Here is a 20,074-nt window from a genome sequence, read left to right on the forward strand (position 1 = left end):
ACCACTATAAGGTGGCAGTACATACTGTCATGTTGCTTCTGCACCCATTTGTGCACATCACATGACACCTGCCTCCAATGTGCATCGATGAGAATGTGCTACCATATTCCTCTAGATTACGACCTGTGAAGTAGTCATGGATTCTGATGGCACTGATTGTAGCAGGGCTCACACGTGGTGCATGAAGGAATCTAAAATCTTCCTGTACCTCTTGCCCAGAGACCACTGGGAGCACATGCTGAGGATCTCTTCTGGGGGTCCCTGTACAACATGGATACAAGGCACTGTCTTGTTGTGGCACTGACTGCTATAACAGGCATTAGCTATTCAGCTGAGAAGCACATGTTATCACTACATTGACCAAAAGAGACATAAGAAGAGAAGCATACCTTTCAACTGTCCAGATTTCCTCATATTTGTGGTGTGTTCCTCATACCATTTGTGGTTTTCTGACAAATCATTGAGTGAAGTTATCAAATAATGACAAACATTTGAGTTTAAGACTTCATATTCTTCAGAAAAGGCATGCCAACATAAATCCTATTATATCACCTTTTCAAGTTTATAAGAGCAATATTTAAAATTTGCCCCTATTTTGGGGCCTTTGTCCCTCCTTTTTTAGGCTTTATCCAAATTTGGTTGAGGTATGAAGAGAAAGTTAAGGAAAGTGCCCCTGTGTTCTACTGAAAGTATGCATGACAGGTGCATTTTACTACAATGAATAACTCTCCGGCCAGATGCAAGACATTTTACTCATGTTATTCACTGCCTGACCTTTCAGAGGAATATGGAATGACTCTACAGATGCAGGTAAGTGATACTGTGCCAGTATACAGTTATCATACCTACAGAAATATTAGTTAATTGTTGCTAGTGGTAAAACTCATCTTACCAGGATTGCACAATTCAGGACACACATGAGGTATACATGCAGGCCACCTTGCTCTTCCACTCTCTCAACCTGTGTGAGGTTTCCAAGCTCCCATTCACACACCATATGCCATACTGTACTGCATACTTGTGGCCTTTGCCCCTACATTGCCACACTCACTGCAATAGTCATGTTATCAACACAAGGGTCACTGGTTTGACTAACCAGCATATCGCATGCACTTCTTCTTCCAAGCACCATGGTGCTGCCTGTTCTCAGTTACGCTCTTTGTCTGTGTCCTTGTATCATACTCTGTAGCTACTGCAGGCTGGCATATGTGATAGTAGGTGATTGCTAACCACTAAATGGGACCAGTTTTCAGACCATTGTTTTGGCAGCTGTTGCTTTGTCCTACTAGTACAGGCCACACATTGTCCTGCAAGTATTCTTAGAATATATCATGTCCACCACATTCCTCTATGTCCTCTGGTCATACAACAATGGAGCAGAGGCATTCCAGTCCACCTTCCATGGCCTCTTGCAGTCAATCATTGAACCACACAAATTGTTCTCCCATATGCACATGGAGGGACTGCATAAGATCCAAGTCCTTCCACTGCACATGTCCTGCAAATCTACCATTTTGTCTGGCAAGGCAGACCTGTGCTTTCATTGCCAATGTGTAGTTAACAACATCTTACTTCTCCTAGTATTTTTATGCCTGATAATAATATACAAAATGCTATTTTCCTATCAATCACTCTTTCTTTATATTTATTGTAAGCTTGTTGTATTTCTCTCCATGTATGTTCCTAATTGATTAAGTGTCAGACACAGCTGTGGCTATGGTGTAGCAGTGGTCACCTTACAATTGACCTATCTTGCCATCCCTTGTAGGATCTTGAGCTGCATCAAGGATTGCTTTCCCACAGAGTGACAAAGTTCTTCCCATAGGAAGTGACTGGGAGGATTCTGTGGTGACCTCTAGGGTTTGTCACTAGGTGGGGTGTTGTTTGAAACACTGGAGATGCTAGCAGCAGGGCATGAGATGTTACCTGGTGGGAGTTAGAGACAGGCTGCCAGTCTCTAGGCTGATTGGGAAAGGGGGTCACAGAGATGCCTGACCTATGGCTAGGTGCAGCACTAGGCACCATGAAAGGTAGTCATCAATCTACCCTACCCTAACCCCTATCATGGTGATCTCCTTCCTTGTGTTTCCCTTCCCTCCCCAGTTTGTTGTCCAATCCTCCATACCATCAGTTGCCCTATCCACTAGCTATCTGTCCCTCTCCTTTGTGTTCTCTCATTGTGTCAGTACCTCCCTTGATGTTTTTTGTCTGTTTTCTGTTTGCCTCTGCTACCATGCTTATACCGTCTTTCCTGCCTATAACTTCTCGTTACTTTCTTCCCCCTCTTCTCTTCTTAACAAAAAAATGAGCACGTCCAGCAAAACTTATATATATATATATATATATATATATATATATATACATACATACATACATACACACACACACACACACACACACACACACCTGCTTCTCCATCCCCATCCCACTCTTTCATTATTGCTATCTTTCTATATGTTACTCTTCTTGTTCTTCCCCATTACTGACTGTCCATCCTGTAAACCTACTTTCTTCCCATTAGTGACAATAAACTGGCAGGACCTTTGCTGAGAAGCCCCTATTATGGTTCTCAGCAGTTTTCATAATGGCAGAATTTTGTTCTTCAGGCTACGTGACTGATCTCTCTCTATGTTCCTCTTTACACTGCTTATGTGTTTTTGTTAGCAAATTCCTTAATTAAGATATCTTCACATTAATTGCATCATGTTACATTTTTTTAAACAAAAGGTGAAGAATACAATTTCAATCTGTATGTTTTGTTTTTCCTTTGGTAGTACCCTGCTTTGTGCTAATATTGGCACAATTTTCACAATTTAAAAAAAAAGTTAAGGTAAATGATTTACATACACACACACACGGTTACTTTAGACTCTGTCAAATGTCCAAGTTGGCAGCAGATATTTCTGGTGTTAGAAGTTGTCAAAAGCATTCCTTGTTGAATGCAGGAGTTAATGAAAGGAGTAACACTGAACTTTCCTTTCCTGAGGAGATGTGTGTGCAGTCGCTTTTAAGTGGGTGAGGAGGATTGGGCATAATATTAGACCTGGACTCAGACGTTTAGCTATTATGATGGTTAGAGTTTATTTGTTGCTGTTTGCAGCATCAACTATTATCTTGCACTGTTAACAGAACAGTGCTATAATAGCCATTTTAGTAGTGTTACATCGTTGTATTTTAATACTTTTGTTAACTACATACACACATATAAATAAGCACCTGGTGAGAATTTTTAATTAAATCATTGCATACTTTATAGTTATTTTACTTGGTCATACTCGTTTAAACTATCTGAGCGATGGTTTTGATGAAAAGTGCTTAGGAGATAAGTACTATAATAAACTAGAATTTGGGAGTGAAGTTAATGTCAAAACTTGCTGATATAGTGAAAGCTTTGGCATTAGGGGTGAGTTTGAGCAAGGGTTAGAGTAAGGGCTAGGGAAGGAGATAGATTTCATCTTGTGCATTTGTGCTGGTGAGTGTGAAGCATGTGTGCATGCCTTGTTTAGTGGTATTGTTAAGGAAAGGATATAAATTAATGCACAGGGTTGGGATTAGGGTCAAGGTTAGCAGAAATTAGGGAAAGTACTGTAGGTACTGAACAGGAAGGCTGGGATTCAGTGGCTGGTCCCAGCTTTCCCATTCTGGGGTGTGTGAAGCAGCACAGGTTCACTCCATTGCCAACATCTGGTGGAGAGAGACTGTATCAACCACAGTGGAGTCTAATTTTAAATTACAAAATATCAAGATCAAACTGCTGATCATGATGAAAAAAACAAGTTTGCAGATCACTGAAAATTCTGTATACCGAATCTCACAATATTGAATCTTGCACTGTATACATAACATTCTTGCCCTTCCATTAAGTCAGTGTTAGCAACAATCTTTAAAAGTCAACATAAAAAAAAACACTGCAGTTTTCCTAGTTGTGCAAATCAAATATTTGTTCTCCAAAATAGATAATGTAAAACCTCTAAACAATTTAACTTCCTGTTTAAAATAAAAAGCACAATAGATATATTGTTATTTGGGTAACAACTTCACCATGGCTTTCAGGAAGCGATCTACACATGTTTTAATAGTCCAGTAGAGACATAATATGTTATAATTTAACATTTCCTTATGCATTTATACAGCTTTCAGCAATAATTCTCCATTGTTAAACTTGGTTTTAGGGGATAAATATACCTTACAGATATAAACACTTCCTTAGTTTTTTTAACATGACTTACTTGTGAGTAAGGTTTCTACAGCTCCAGTAGCATTGAACGTAAAGTCCACAGTTTTGCTTAAGGACATACTGCACATATTTAAAGGGATAATAACATATTTAAGCATCTTCATTTAATGTTTGTGTGTGTTTTTGAAAAGCTGCAAGTTGATCATTGAAAGTTTGAGTATTTTGTAAAGTCGTTTTTTCATCTTGATCTTCTGCAGTTCAATTTTATGGTATTTTGAAATTTCAAACTAGAACCCCACAGTGATGGGTTTAGTGATGCTTATACTTTAATATGGAGGGATTTCATGCACACTAGTGCTAGTGGGCACCTATTAGATTGGTCAGCTTAACTAACTAGCTCACAGCCCAGCAACTGATTCTTGTCTCTAAGAAGAGCTCAAATCTGGCGAACAAATGAGCTGTAAGGCTCTTGCCCTGGATAGGGGATTGCGCAGACTTTTTCCTGACTGAGGGATGCCTATAAGCTTACTAGGGAGGCAGCACATGTTTCATAGGACTCTCTTCCTGTCCCGGATGAGCCTTGGTATGCCCCCCTAAGGGGGACTGGTGAGGTTCTGTGATAGCCCAATTCCCATTCCTCAGGAGGATAAATGAATAGAACAGTTGGGTGAAGGTAAAGGGCCAATTGATTCAGTCAAGCAGATGGGGAAAAAGCAAATGAAATATACAGACATGTTTTTGCTCATGGAAATATAAAGTTTCACAAAGAGAGGTCACACTAGACGAACACTGTCAATTAGCTAGCTGTAACATTACTGCTGAATGAAGGTAACTGTAATCTAAATACCTTTGACTAGATCTTTCAGAATACAAACAGGCAAAAGAAATGAAAATGAACTCAATGATTGAATAGTTGTCTACAGAAGGTACCCACCAACTACTCACTGACAACGGCTGCTGAATTTTGAAGGAAAGACTTACTTTACTGGAGAAGAGAAAGTTGTTTTTGAATGAGATGCCTTTAGGTGCTATGATGTTAGTATAGTACTTTTTACCTAAAAATCACTTTATTTCTTGCATTAGGTCAAGAAGTCCTTCTTACTTCTTGCAAAGAGATTCATATCCAAAGAGCATTTTCCTCTACACAGTTGTCTAGCTTCTAAAAAATTCCACTGTAAATTAAGTAAATGTGAATATCAAATTCTTTGACTGCAAACAGACTTTTAAAGCCCTACAGCATTTGGGAGCATGTCAGTGTGTTAACAGTAATTTCAGCAAGCAATGTTTCACAGAGTGCACTTTTACTGATAATGTAGACCTCCCTTTTCTCCACAGTTATGCGTCCAGTGAGTTGGTCTATCTAAGTCTAGGGATGGGGGGTGCAGGGGCTTGCTCCCACTGCAAAAGGAGATTTCTGAGTTTCACTGAAAGAGCTTTTGGCAATTTTTTTTATGGAAATGTGTTACTGAGCTATTGACATGATTCCATGAATTTTCACAGAGGAAATTTCTGTACAGTTGCGTTTGTGTTTTAAATTTCTGTTGCATCTTTTCGGAAAAAAAATCAGTTGCCTGACTGGCCATATCTTTTTTTTTATTTCTACAGAAAGGCAATTGCATAGTTTTACACAGTTTTTAAATTCTTTAATAAATTAAATAACATACAAAAGGTGCTCTGTGAACATTTTTTAAATTTGTTTAAGGTTAAGTCCTACTTTTTTAGACTAAACCCAATTGCTTAGTTTTAGGAGAGCCTGAAGTTGATTTTGGATGATAAGTAAAGGGATGAATCCATAAAAAAAACGTCATCAGAGTAAAGAAGTTGTAGATTAGGTTTTAAGAAACTTAAGACTTAAATGTTTTAAGAAAGCAATTACCAGGAGAAGGAAGTCTCCAGCAAGTCCCACCCAGATGATGTAATAAATATTATGAAAAAACACAAAGAACTAGAAATTTAAGTCAACAATGGACAGAAAGAGTAAACTACATGTTAATAAGGGGTTAATTTGTGATCAATGTTTTTTCTAAACAATAAACATCTTTAATAAATTGTCACGTATGACACGGGCAATCATACATTTATAGAAATGAAAACAGATCATATTGACATAATTTTAGTTGCAAAAATTATAGATCACAGATCATATTGACATCATTTTAGATGCAAACGTTATTACTTAAAATCTATCCAGCCATTGTCAGTCAAACATTACATAGGGCTCATTCAAATCCTGTCTTCCTTTAAACCTCGTTTCTCCTCTACATGTACTGTTCTTACAATTCCCATTTTTTTCTGTGTAATTTGCTCCTACCCTTTTCAAAAGATCCAAATTCCAGCTGTTTTATCTATGTTACTATATTTACTACTTCTAGTACAGTTGGTTTAGATTTTGATTTTGATTTTCTAGTAATTGCTTTTTTTTGGCAGCCACCACAATTAGACTCAGCAAGGCCTTACGATGTCTAGGCAATTCTGACTCTGCAGCATAGCTCAAAAAAATAATTTCTTTAGTTACACCAAACTCTTCACCCAGTATATCTCTGGCAGAGTAGTCTGCATGGAATCTTTAAAGTGTGCTAACTCATTACACTCCCAGAAAATATGTTCCCAATTACGTCTTTCTTCCCCATTGCACCTACAACATTTGCTATCTACCTTAAGAAAAATTCTTTGGTGTCTACTTGGGGTATAAAAATACCTATGTAAATACTTCCAAGCAAAAATCCAAAATGTTATAGACCTTGTTGCATATTTGGGAGTCATACATATATACTCCCATTGTTTATTTGTAAATTGCTTATCCAAACACCTTTCCCAATCCTTTCTAACCTCCTCTGATTGATTCTTATAGTTATCATTCAATATTTTGTATGCTCTACTTCTCCTCAATTTTGGCTTTTTACAAGTTAGGGGTCGCCACAGCAGATCACTTGTCCGCTCATGATTGGCATTGGAGTTTTACAGTGTCGAGCTGCCAGCCCGGCACCCAACCTTCCACAGAAGGCAGCATGCACGCACTCATGCTTAGGGCCAATTTAGTGTGTCCAATCCACCTAAAGCATGTCTTTGGGATGGGGGAGGAAACCGGAGCACCTGGAGGAAACCCACATGACCACAAGGAGGACATGCAGACTCCACACAGAAGGCACCCCAGCCAAGGATTGAATCAGAGAACCTTTTGCTGTGAGGCGACAACGCTAACCGCTGCACCACCATGGCCACCCATTTTGTATGCTCTACTATTCTTTTGTAACAGCAGCTTCTGTTCTAGACTCTTCTAACTCTACCAGTGCTGGCCTTTTACTTTGGATTCCCCTGTTTCTTTCTCTCTGCCTTTATTTGGATATCTGTCCTTGATAGGGAAGACAATCTTTAGCCTGCAGGCCAAATTTCTGGCCTCTTTCCATGCTATTACCCTTCCCTAATTATTTGCTCCAAATGTCTTGGTTGTTTTGCCAGTTTTATCCAATAAATTCTAGCCCCCTCTTGCCTATTGTCTATATCCCTAATTGAAGTCATCCCTATTGACAGAATCTCCTTTTTCCATTCCTGTGTTGGCTTAGTACTTAGAATACATTTAGCTACTTTACAAATATAGTATTCAGCATGGTTATTGTTATTCTCCTTAAGGACCTGCATCCAAAATCCCAGTCTCTCATTGTTACTTCAGTTTCCCCCATGTTCAATCATCCTTTTCCACTTTGAATTAAACGTTTCTGCTTATACTATGTATAGGAGCCTTAACGGTGTAGCTCTGAAATACCCCTTCAAATTGGGTAATCCCAAACTGCCTTGTTCTATTGGAAGAATCGGCTTATCCTACTTGACTCTTGCTGTCTTCCCCTCCAAGAGAAAATCATTCAGCTCTTTATTGATATCCATGACATTTCCTCTGGTTGATAAAAATATGCCTGACCCATGTATAAAACTATACGGAGTAAAAGCATTTTAACTGCTTTTATCTTGCTATCTATAGCCATATAATAGAGCTTCTAATTTCTCAGCTTTTGTATTATCTTTTTAGTCTCTTCCCACACATCCTTAGCTGCCACACCAGAATTGTTGTTTAATTCATACTCTTAAGTACTTCATTTTATCATGTCCCCATAAATATGGATATTGTTGAACCAATGTGTGTGTGGGTACATAATTTACAGTTATTGCATTTGTTTTAGCTTCATTAATTTTGTATCCTGAAAAGATACAAAAGATCCCCTCGCTGGTTAAATCTGACCATAAACTAATCTCTCTGGATATTCACATTCCGCAACCTCCCCGGTCAAAGAAACCACTGTGAAAAACTTTTCAAAAGCAAACTTCACATTACTTAACACCGAGGTGGGAAGTTTCAAAGCCCGCATGCTAAAGGATAACACTGTCCAAGCTGCAAAATCCTTTACTAATGCACTCAATGGGCACCTACAAGAATGCATGGATCGTACTATCTCAAACAAAACCAAGACTCACTCCTCCAAGAAAAGGTAACCAGTCTGTTGGACCCCTGCCATAAACAAGCTATACAATAAAAGGAGGAAACTAGTACAAAAAGAGTAAAATCCCAAGAAGGGAAGACATCCCTGATCAGTATCAGCAAGAAACTACGTTCCCTCATAAAATCATCCAAGGCTAGCTTCGAAATAAAAATTGCCATGGACTCCAAAGATAACCACAAGGCATTCTTTAGCTATGTCAAGAATCTAAGTGGCAATTCTCAGATCTGCACGGAGTTAGTGCAGAATGGCACAAAATACACTGAACCAACCAATATAGCCAACATCTTGGCAGACAGGTTCAGTGCAAACTTCACCCCCCCCTCTCACCCCCAAAAGGGCCCATAACTATACCAGAAGAACGTAGTGCCCCTGAAATCACAGACACTCAGGTTAAAACAGCTCTCTCCAAAGCCAAAAACACAGCATCAATGGGATCAGACGGTGTCCCAGGCTGCATCCTACATGAGCTCAAAGATGAATTACCCCTCACCTAAACACACTGTTTAAAACTCAGCCTCTCCACAGGCTACGTGCCCACAGAGTGGCACACAGCAATGGTTATTCTGTTCCACAAAGGTGGAGCCACAACGGACCCCTGGAACAATCACCCTATAAGCCAGACTAGCTTGGTCTGCAAAGCTATGGAGCGCATCATCATGGATCTCATTAACAGAGACATTGGGAACCTCCAAACACTGGACCCTACCCAGTTTGGCTGTGTTAAGGGCAGATCATGCCTCCTAAACCTGGTGGACTTCTTTGAGACAGTTACCAAGGCTACAGACGAGGGAAAGGTGGTCCACACAGCCTACCTAGACCTCGCTAAGGCCTTCTACACCATTCCCCACTCAGGTATTATAGGCAAGCTCACCAGCCTGAACATATACCCCTACGTCACGAGATGGGTTGCCAACTGGCTCATGGACAGAACCCACATGGTAAGAGTTGTGGGAGCTAGGTCTGACTCCAAACTGGTTACAAGTGGTTTTCCCCAGGGCTCAGTCCTAGGACCCCTCCTGTTCGGCATATACTTCTCAGAGGTACAGGCAAGCACACAAGGACTATGGCTGACAAAGTTTGCAGATGACTGCAAACTAGTGGCTATAATTGTCTCTCCGGCTGACACAGACATCCTCCAAAAGGGTCTAACTGAGATAGATACCTGGTGTCAAAATCATGGCCTCAAGCTAAATGCCAAAAAGTGCTTAGTCATCCCCTTTGAAAAAAAACAAAGTACCCACAAACTACCACATAGGTGGTAGCCCCCTAAATACAGAAGATGTAATAAGGGATCTGGAGACCCAAGTAGATAGTAACCTCTCCTTTGATAATCACATTGCCAAAGTGGTTAGAAAATCCTTCTATGTGGCCCACCTAATCACAAAAGGGTTTGCATCCAGATCGAAAGAGGTCATTGGGCCCCTCTACATATCACTCATCAGACCCATCATAGAGTACAATGCACCATTTGGGATGTACCTTGCAAGACACCTGCTACAACTGGAAAGACCACAGAAGTACCTCACCAAGAGGATCACTGACCTCAAGCAGATGCCCTATGCAGCTCGACTGAAGAAACTCCAGCTGTACTTGGTTGCATACTGCCTACTCAGAGGTGATCTCTGCCTGACATACAAGGCCATGTCCAACCCAGAATTGATGGACATGCTCCACCTAAAGAAAACCATATCCCCTCGAGCCACATGCTCCAGGGATCTAAACTTCACCACAACAATAAATAGGACATGCTGGAGGGATAGGTTCCTGTCCCAGAGACTTCCCATGCTCTGGAACAAGATTCCAATCTACATTAGGCAGAGCTCCTCGCTAACCCTCTTCAAGAGAAACCTTGACGAGTGGATGGGAAACAGAATGTTTACCCCAGGGATCACTTCAATAGCTCTGCTGGACAGAGGCACAGGGAACTAATCTAAGGGGGTGGCGAAAGCCAACACATTCTGGCTAGGCTTATAAATGCCTTCAGGCAGATAGCCTAGTACCTACCTATGAACCTATATGAAACTGTATCAAAATGTTCCGCAACTCTGAAATGTCCTTTTCTGGTTTTATCAGTTATGCAATATCATCTGCAAATAGAGACAGCTTTTCTTGATAACCATACCAATTATATCCTTGAATTTCTGAGTCTCTTATTTTCTTTGCCAATGCTTCTAAATATAATGCAAATAAAGGGGAAACAGGACACCCCTGCCTGCTTCTTCTGCTCAAACAAAAATTATCAGAGAGGAAGCCACCCATTTTAATTTTTGCCTCCGATCCCTCATATATCTTAAGTCACAGCAATGTTTGATTAATAATCCACTGCTGCGCAGCACTCAAAGTGTACATCAGCCCATTACGTGGAACACGCCAATGCCCCTCACAGTAACACAATGTACAGTAAGGACATTATCTACATTTCATTATAAAAGTATGTCATTACATGTGATAATCCGTGATGTGACATTGTCCTATGCACACATGCATTTGTTGCACAACCTGTGATGCACAGCAACATCTCTTCCAAGCATTGCTTTTTACAAATATTCCACTATCCAATTTCACATAAGTCTTCACCTGTGGTGCTTGTGACGAGTACATTGCTCTCTAGATTGTGTAACCTAGTTAGGTAGGAGTTTCAATAACAAACATGGAAGACTTGTGTGTGCATGTATGTGTGAGACTGTGTAGCACTTGGTTGTGTATCCATTTATAAGAATAATGCATTTAACTGTTCTCAGAGCTCCCATATCCCATTTTGTATAGAAACATCTTGTATAAAACACACTATTGAGGTCATCCTGACAAAATTGCAGTCTCCCCTTAGGAATCAGACTTGTCTTGTGCTCTCTAGAGTGTGTAACCTAGCTAGGCAGGGGGTTTTATGATGAAAATGGAAGACTGTGTGTGTGTGAGAGAGAGAGACTGTGTGACACTTACTGGTGTATCCACTTCTCCTGAGAAAAATTCATTAAACTGTTCTCACAGCTCTCTTTCCCAATTTTACAGAAGTATCATGCATGAAACACAATGATGAGGTCAACCTAATGAAAATGCACTCTCTCTCTCAATGTCCATTTTCACATAAGTATTGTGCATCTTCTCCTGTGGTGCTCTCTAAATTGTGTTAACTAAATAAGTAGGAGGTTCAATGTGCCCAACTGGAAGACTTGTGTGTGGGTATAAGACCGCACATAGTACTTGGTGGTGTATCCACTTCTCATGAGAATAATAAATTTAACTGTCACAGATTTATAGGTTCACAGAAGATTACTAGGCTATTGGTTTAAATACCCTACAAGCCTAGCCAATCTAGCCCAAGTTTACCCAATATATGGCCCCTAGGGACAAAAGGATGGCATAGATTTGTGACTGTGCATTATCTTACAGGTTGCCCCTCTCCATAAGAGACATAGGTGCTATACCAGGTGTGAATTGTACGATCCTCCAGCCATTGATCCAAACTGTGTTTGAAGAGGGCCAAGGAAGGGCTCTGCTTGATGTGAACAGGAAGCCTGTTCCAAAGAAAGGACAATCTCTGATACACACATCTGTCTCTCCAGCATGTTTTGAGTCACTAAATCTAGATGCCTAGATTGTGTCACCCTAGTGCTGTTTGACTTGCAGATGTGCAACAGCTTCATCAGGGCTGGATTTGTGAGTGCCTTGTAGGTCAGGCACAGGTCACCCGTTAATAGTCGGTAGGAGACAGAGTAAAGGGATAGGGCTTTTAGTCTATCCGCATAGACCATGTTGTTTACCCCATTATTTCTTTGTGAGGAACCTCTGAGGTTACTCCAGCTGCTGTAAGGGCTTAGGTAAGTGCATGCTAAATGGTGCATTATACTCGATTTATGGTCTAATGAGGGCTGAGTACAGCAGGACTATAATTTCCTCAGATCTGGATGCCATACCTTTACCTATAAGTCATGCCACATAAAAGGACTTCCTCACCTCTGTGGACACATAGAGGTCAAAGTTCAGGCTATTATCCATTTGTGTACTTATCTCTCACTTCTGAGTCTACTCTTAGGGATGTGCTATTAATGTTGTCATTTGCAGGGGTGTTTGACTTCCCAAATGGTATAATAATGCATTTTTTTTGCATTTAGTTTTAGGCCATGGTTTTGGCACCCATCATTCTTTTGATCTAGACCATCTTGAAGGATATCTACATCATTGTGGGATTCAATTATTGCCCCAGCCTGCTTGTTGGCAGGCTTTGTCATCCAGAGGCCTTCCACATTAGCCTCGACTTCAAAGTATATTCCAAACAGGAGTGGTCCCAACACTGAAACCTGTGGCACACCACTAGTAAATGGCCTCTTGCTGGATATTGATTCACCCACTTTAACGTGTCTTGTCCATGAGCCAAATGACTATCCATCTGGTGACATAGGGATTTATCGCAAACACCATACCCCTCACGTAGAGCTTGCACGGCCAACCAAACATGAAGAAAACACCGACGGCCAGCAAGGTAGTTCTAAAGCTTTATTCCAATGTGAAGCAGGACATAAAAATGCCCAACACAACACTAATATTGTGATTCAAACCGGTTTCGGCATCAAGCCTTCGTCAGTGAAACAGTTTTGACATAGGGATTTATGCCTAATTTTGTGAGTTTATAAAACCTGAGTGGGGAATTGTGTTGAATGCCTTGCCCACGTTGAGGTATGCAGTATATACTCTTTTACCATCATCCATAGCTTTAGTAACTTTCACAAAGAAATCTATCAGGCTTAGTAGGCATGACTTGCCTTTGACAAAGCTGTATTGGGTTGGGTCCAGTGTTTGGAGGTTTCCTGTGTCATTATTTATCAAGTCCATGATTATTCTTTCCATGGCTTTACATACAAGACTAGTCAAACTTATGGGTCTGTAATTTCCAGGTTCAGCAGATTGTCCCCCTTTATGCAGAGGGAAAACTGTTGCTATCCTTCACCCTACTGGGATAGTCTAGAGAGAGTGATTAAACCGAGATCCTAATGGGCCTAATGCATCATGATTTAAGCTGTTTAAGAGGCAACTTGGTATATCAATCAGGTTCCACTGAAGCCATGTTTTTAGCTTTAGAGCGCACAGTGGCAATCTGTTCTTTGGTGATAACTGGCACTGGCATGGTGGAGGGTATTTCTTGGGAGAGAACTGGTGGTGATGGGGGGGGGGTTAACTTTGAGCTAATTTTGTCAGCCAGAAGATTTGCTATATCTTCTGAGTATAGGCGATATCTACAACTAATTCCAGACACTGTTGGGCATTTCCCTTAGGACTGCAGACATAACTGAAAATGCCTTATGGTTATCCTTAGCTTTGGAGGCTATTTTTACCTCAAAGTTTGCTTTCAGAGACTCGACTAATTCCCTTACTGACCTGTTTAGATTGAGTGACATTTTGCTCTGTTGTGCATGTTCCCCTTGCATCCTGACAGGATTTTGTTTGTGCAACCTATTAATACTAGGGGTCCACCAGGGTGGCTTTTTTTTTTTACAGTTTGACCAGGGTTTATTTCAGTCTGGTACTGACATTTCCATGCAGTTGTTTATATGGTTGTACAGGGATTTTGTGCATGCCTCTGCATAGATTTTTACTCTTCTATCCCAGTTTTTACAGAAACATCATGTATGAAACACACTGATGAGGTCATCCTGACAAGCATGCATGCTCTTGATTTAATATTCAGACTTTTCTTGTGGTGCTTGCAACAAGCGCAGTGCTCTCTATATTTTGCAACTATATAGGTTGGAGGTTCAATACCTGCCATGGAAGACTTGTATGTATGTGATGGTGTAATGCTTGTTACTAGCTCCATTTCCTCTGACAAGAATGCATTAAGTGTTCACACAAATGTGCACCCTCTCCTCTTAATAGCACGATTTTTCCTGTGGCACTTTCAACTAGTAGAGTGCTCTCTAGATTGTATAACTAGACAGACAGGAGTTTCAATACTCACCACAGAAGACTTGTAAGTGAGGTTGTTTACAGTTAAATCAGCATGTACTTAACCATCCAATACTCTGGATAAATGTTTTAAATGAAATTTGACTAAACCATCCCCTAAGCCCAACTTTCACATTCATAACTTCATTGCAAAGCAAGGGTGCAGCTATGCATACTGTTTGTAGTGCGATCATTACAATTTTCTATGCATTACATAAAGAAAACTTTGCTTTTTAGGCAGTATTATATCCAAAAATTTGTAAATTAATAACATGGGTCATGGGTTGAAAAATATCCGCTTAATGTTTTTATATGGAAAGTGATGCAAATATTTGTTTACTGGGGTGGGAGAGGTGTTTAAATTCTTCAAATAGCAGGTGTTTTGTGTGGCCTCAGTAAGAGCACATAATTACAATATATTGTTTGCCTACACCACTAGTTCAACAAACTGATGAGATCATTGTTTTGCAAGTGAATTAAAGCTATTTGAAAGTCACGCTTTTCCTGCGGTGCTTGCATGTGTTACACTATTCTCTATAATGTGCAACTAGACAGGTAAGATGTTCAAATACAGCAGTGCTTAACTTCTACAAGTGACTGCCAATACAGTCCGGATTGTTTTACACACATTTGTAGTGGCAATTTTTACAAGCCCTGACTGATTGTAAAAATAATGTTACCAACTACATCTCCTTAGCAATACACTGCTAATATACCACCATAGATGCTGTATGTCTCAATTATAGTCATTATTCTCCCATGGCACTGGCTACTGCTATTGTGCTGCACAGATGGTGTTTGTGGATAACAGGTGGTTCAATTCTATCACTGTTTCAATAATGTGACAGTTAGTACTGTCATATACCACTGGCCACCTCACAACCACCTTTATATATCTTAATTATGAGAATGAATTACAGTGGCACTCTGTGACACTAGCAAATCTTAGCATTACCAGGTTAAATAATTTTTTGTTTACACAATGAATACATACTGATAATATGCTTGCAGTACATCACATTTGGAGTGCTCTTTCTCCTGTGCTGCATGACTTTGATGATGTGCTTTGTACATTGTGTAACTACATATGTAGGATGTCGAATTCCAGCTCTGAGCATCTTTCACCCTAATACTGTGTATACTGTTCTACAAAGACATACATGATGTGTAGCTATACACTGTCCTTGTGCACTTCAGGCACATTTTAGCATAAACATTCACCTAATAAACAGTGGTGATGTCCTCTATTTAGCTCTGCATTGTCTCAGTTGTACCTCAACATAGCTGTGTTGTGCTTGTGATTTAGGCGAAACAATGTAAAAGTTCCTGGTCGAGGAAGAAAAATACTGCTGGAAACAGAAATAGCGTACCACTGTTTAATAACCGCTTTCGTCGAAAGACTTCATCAGAATGACAATTAGTTCAAAAAATACACTATATATAACACCTCCAATTAACAATTAACTAATTAAATCAAACATTACTACTTTAAAAAGACAAACATCAACTGAACAACTTCAAATCACTAGTTTTGTCAATACACAGTTTACGATTTTTTAAAAAACATTTAACGTTAATAGCTTCGTTCAGCCCAGGAAATTTGTCAGATTTTAGCCTTATTTGCCATAAGTGATTTAGGCAATGATCTTTAGCTTTTGATCTTGGGTAGTTATATGAAATCCATCCATTACTGTACATGTCACCATCAATGCTTTGTACACATATAGATGCCAATCCCTCTTATTAAAAGCTAGAACAGTTTATTACACGGCACTGTTTTTAGTTAAAGTAATAATATTTGCTTTCATGTTCCTTACATAACATGTTGGAAGTGTTAACCTCTGGCATGAGGGAATGAGACAACATGCTGTCTGTTGTTGATGTACTACAGCAATTACAGGCCCACATATCCCTTACAGAAATAACATCACTTACTGCGATGGTCTGAAGTCTCAAAAACATTAGCAGAATCAATGCAGGCTATGTACAAGGACCCAATGACTCAAATACAAACAGTGTTTGGTGTCACAAAGGGGTTCCCAGTAGGAGTGGGTGTACACCACGGTTCCACCCTGAGCCAATTACTGTTTATACTGGCACTATACTAAATTAGCAAACAGGTCAGAGGGGACAGATCTATACAGTTGCTCTATGCACACGATGTGGTATTATGACAGACTCTGAACCAGACCTCCCAACCGTCCCAAATTACTCATTTTTTACTGAGTTTTGGGGTCCCAATAATGGGGTGCCATGATTCCTGAGTGGCACCCCTTCATTTCCGATTTTTTTTCATCTAGTTTGTAATTTTTGAGCTTTTGGAGCTGACATTGCATGCAGGATGATGTCAGCTCTGTCAGCCTATCGGAATTAAGCTCAAGGGATGTGCACGCGTCTGTTTGAATATTGGGACTGCTGTTTGTGCCGTTATGGATTTAGCCATTTCACACATTTGGTTTTACAACTGCAAAGTGAGACGGTCTGGGCAAAACGCAGTCTCTGAATAATGATATCTGGAAACTTTGCTTTTTAAGGTACCTAACTGAAACTGGTGTGTGTGTGTGTGTGTGTGTGTGTGTATTTAATAAGAAGTTATGTACTCACCATAAAGTTCCATCTGAGTAGGTAAACTTCATTTGTCAGCAACCTATGGGTTATCGGATCCACATCGGATCCGAGCTGGCAGTTTCCAACAGCTAAGATCCGAGCCCCAAGCTCCTCCCCCTTATCCATAACTCCCTGCCATCCCTTCCTGACCTCAGATCGAGTTTGCCAGAAGCAAGACCTGCAATCATAACCTGCCTAGTGTAAACTGGATACAATCCACCATGAAGCAGGAATATCTATGAACATCCAAAGAGGACAGGGGGACGGAGGGAGGGACGGTTGCTGACAAATAAAATTTACCTACTCAGATGGAACGTTATGGTGAGTACATAACTTCTTAATCTGAAGTAGTTAACTTCATTTGTGCATCAACCTATGGGACAGAGTCCCCAGCTACCTGAATCTTGGGAGGCCCTTATGGAAGGATGTTCCGGAGCACTGCGGAGCCAAAGGATGCTCTCCCTCTGGAAACCAGATCCAACTTATAGTGGTTTATAAATGTATGAGAAGAAGCCCACGTGGCAGCAGAGCAAATTTCATCCAACGAAACTCTAGCTCGAAAAGCAGCAGAGGTAGAAACAGACTGAGTAGAATGGGCATGGACTCCATGAGGAGCAGGCCAGCCAGAACTCTCATAAGCCAGGAGAATACACTGGGAAATCCACCTGGACAGTGTGACTTTAGAAACAGATTTCCCCAAACTGGATTTAGCAAAGGATACGAACAGCTGGTCTGATTGCCTATGACCGGCTGTCCTGTGCAAATAGAATCTTAACTGTCTGTGTACATCCAAAGAGTGTAACATGTATTCACCTTTATTTTGGTAATTGGGAAAGAAGACTGGAAAATTAATAGACTGGTTGATGTTAGATTCGGAAGCAATTTTGGGCAGAAAGGAGGGATTGGGCCTGAGGAATACCCTATCCTTGTGGAAAGTCAAGTACGGTGGCTTGGCACAAAGGGCGTGAAGTTCCAAAACCCTTTTTGCCAAAGTAACAGCAACCAGAAAAGCCGTTTTCCAGGATAAGAATTTGAGATCTACTGAAGCAGCAGGCTCAAAGGGAGAAGCTGTTAAAGCCTGGAGTACCAGCGATAGGTCCCAAGGAGGAATTACATTCTTCACCGGAGGTCTTAGTAAGAAGGTGCCTTTTAAGAAGGCCCTACACAATCTGGATGAGGTCAAAGGGCCAAGGTCACATCCAACATGGTAATGAGCAATTGCCGCCAATTGGACTTTGACTGTGGAAGAGCTAGCACCCTGATCAAATAATCCTGACAGAAAATCCAGCACAGCTGGTAACAGAGCTGTAAAAGGATCTAGTTTCTGATGTTCTGCCCAAATAGAAAAGCGTTTCCGTTTGCTACAATAGACTTTCCTAGTAGACGGCTTGTGAGCAGCTACTAGGATCGCTTTGACCGGGGAAGAGATACCGGGAGTCCTACCTAACAGTGGAACTGGATCACCAAGCCATGAGCTTGAGGTTGTCCAGGTTGGGGGTCGACAGGCCGAAAGGGTGAGATATCAAATCCGGGACAGGATCTAGAATCCAGGGAGGATTCACTAGATGAGACCATAGATATGGAAACCATGCCTGACGAGGCCAGAATGGGACAATGAGGATTATTGTGCTCCCCAACCATCTGGCTTTCTGCAGAAACTTCAGCATCAGGGGAAGAGGCGGGTAAGCATAAAGTAGACTGGGCGGCCAAGCATGCACCAGAGCGTCTCTTGGTGATTCCACGGGTGGGGGAATTAAAGCGAAGTAGGTGTTGCACTTTGTGTTTGAAGGAGAGGTGAAAAGATCGCAACAAGGTTGACCCCATTTGGAGAAGATCTGTTTAGCTACTTTGGGATTCAGAGACCACTCGTACGGCGAGAGGATGGTGCGACTCAATTTGTCCGCTAGGATGTTGGACCGGCCCGGAATGTGCGTCGCTATGAGAAAGCGGTTGGTGGAAATCGCCCATTCCCAAACTCTCATGGCCGCTCGACAAAGTGAATAGGACCTGGTTCCCCCTTGCTTGTTGCTATACAAAACGACTGACACATTGTCCATTTGGATCGCAATAGTCCCAATGGGAAGAAGGCTCTGAAGTGCTTGCAATGCTAACAGCACTGCCCTCATCTCTAGGACATTGATATGCAGTGAGGTCTCCGTCTGGTTCCACATGCATTGGACGGTCCTGTCCAAACAATGCCCCCCCCACCCGGGCGACAGGTGTCCGTGGTCACTGTGGCTAGGGGAGGGACATAGAGAAGGGGCGCCCCTTTTGGAGGTCCAGAGACTGGAGCCACCATAAGAGGGCTCCCCTGCAAACTCTGCTGAGAGAGACAGGATGGCTGAGGGGATAACGCAGGAAGGACCATTGGACTTGGAGGGTCCATTGCAGAATCCTCATACGTAGGTGCGCCATGGGAAGGAGATTGATGGTAGCCGCCATCGAGCCTAGGGCCCTCAGGTTCAATTCCGCCGGAGGGGCTGGGCAATGAAGAATGGCCTGCACATGGAGTCTTAGAGATCGCATCCGGCCTGGAGTCAAGAAGGCTAAGAGCTTGTTTGTGTCCAACCTGGCTCCGATAAAATCTATGATCCGAGTCGGGAGCAGGGAAGATTTTCCAGCATGGATCATGATCCCCAGCCGGGGAGCTAGTCGAAGAAAGAAATTCCTGGTTGTGCAGAGTAGATGCCTTGTGGGGGCGGTCAAGAGCCAGTCATCCAGGTATGGAAAGACCTGAATTCCCTGGAGTCTCAGGTGGGCTGCTACCACCGTTAACACTTTGGTGAACACCCTGGGGGCCGTGGTGAGACCAAAGGGGAGGACCCTGAATTGGTAATGACTGGCTCCTAGCCTGAAG

The sequence above is a fragment of the Protopterus annectens genome, chromosome 8.part0 (genome assembly GCF_019279795.1).
Source record: "Protopterus annectens isolate FY-2018-M chromosome 8.part0, PAN1.0, whole genome shotgun sequence".
In the NCBI taxonomy this organism is placed as follows: domain Eukaryota; kingdom Metazoa; phylum Chordata; order Ceratodontiformes; family Protopteridae; genus Protopterus; species Protopterus annectens.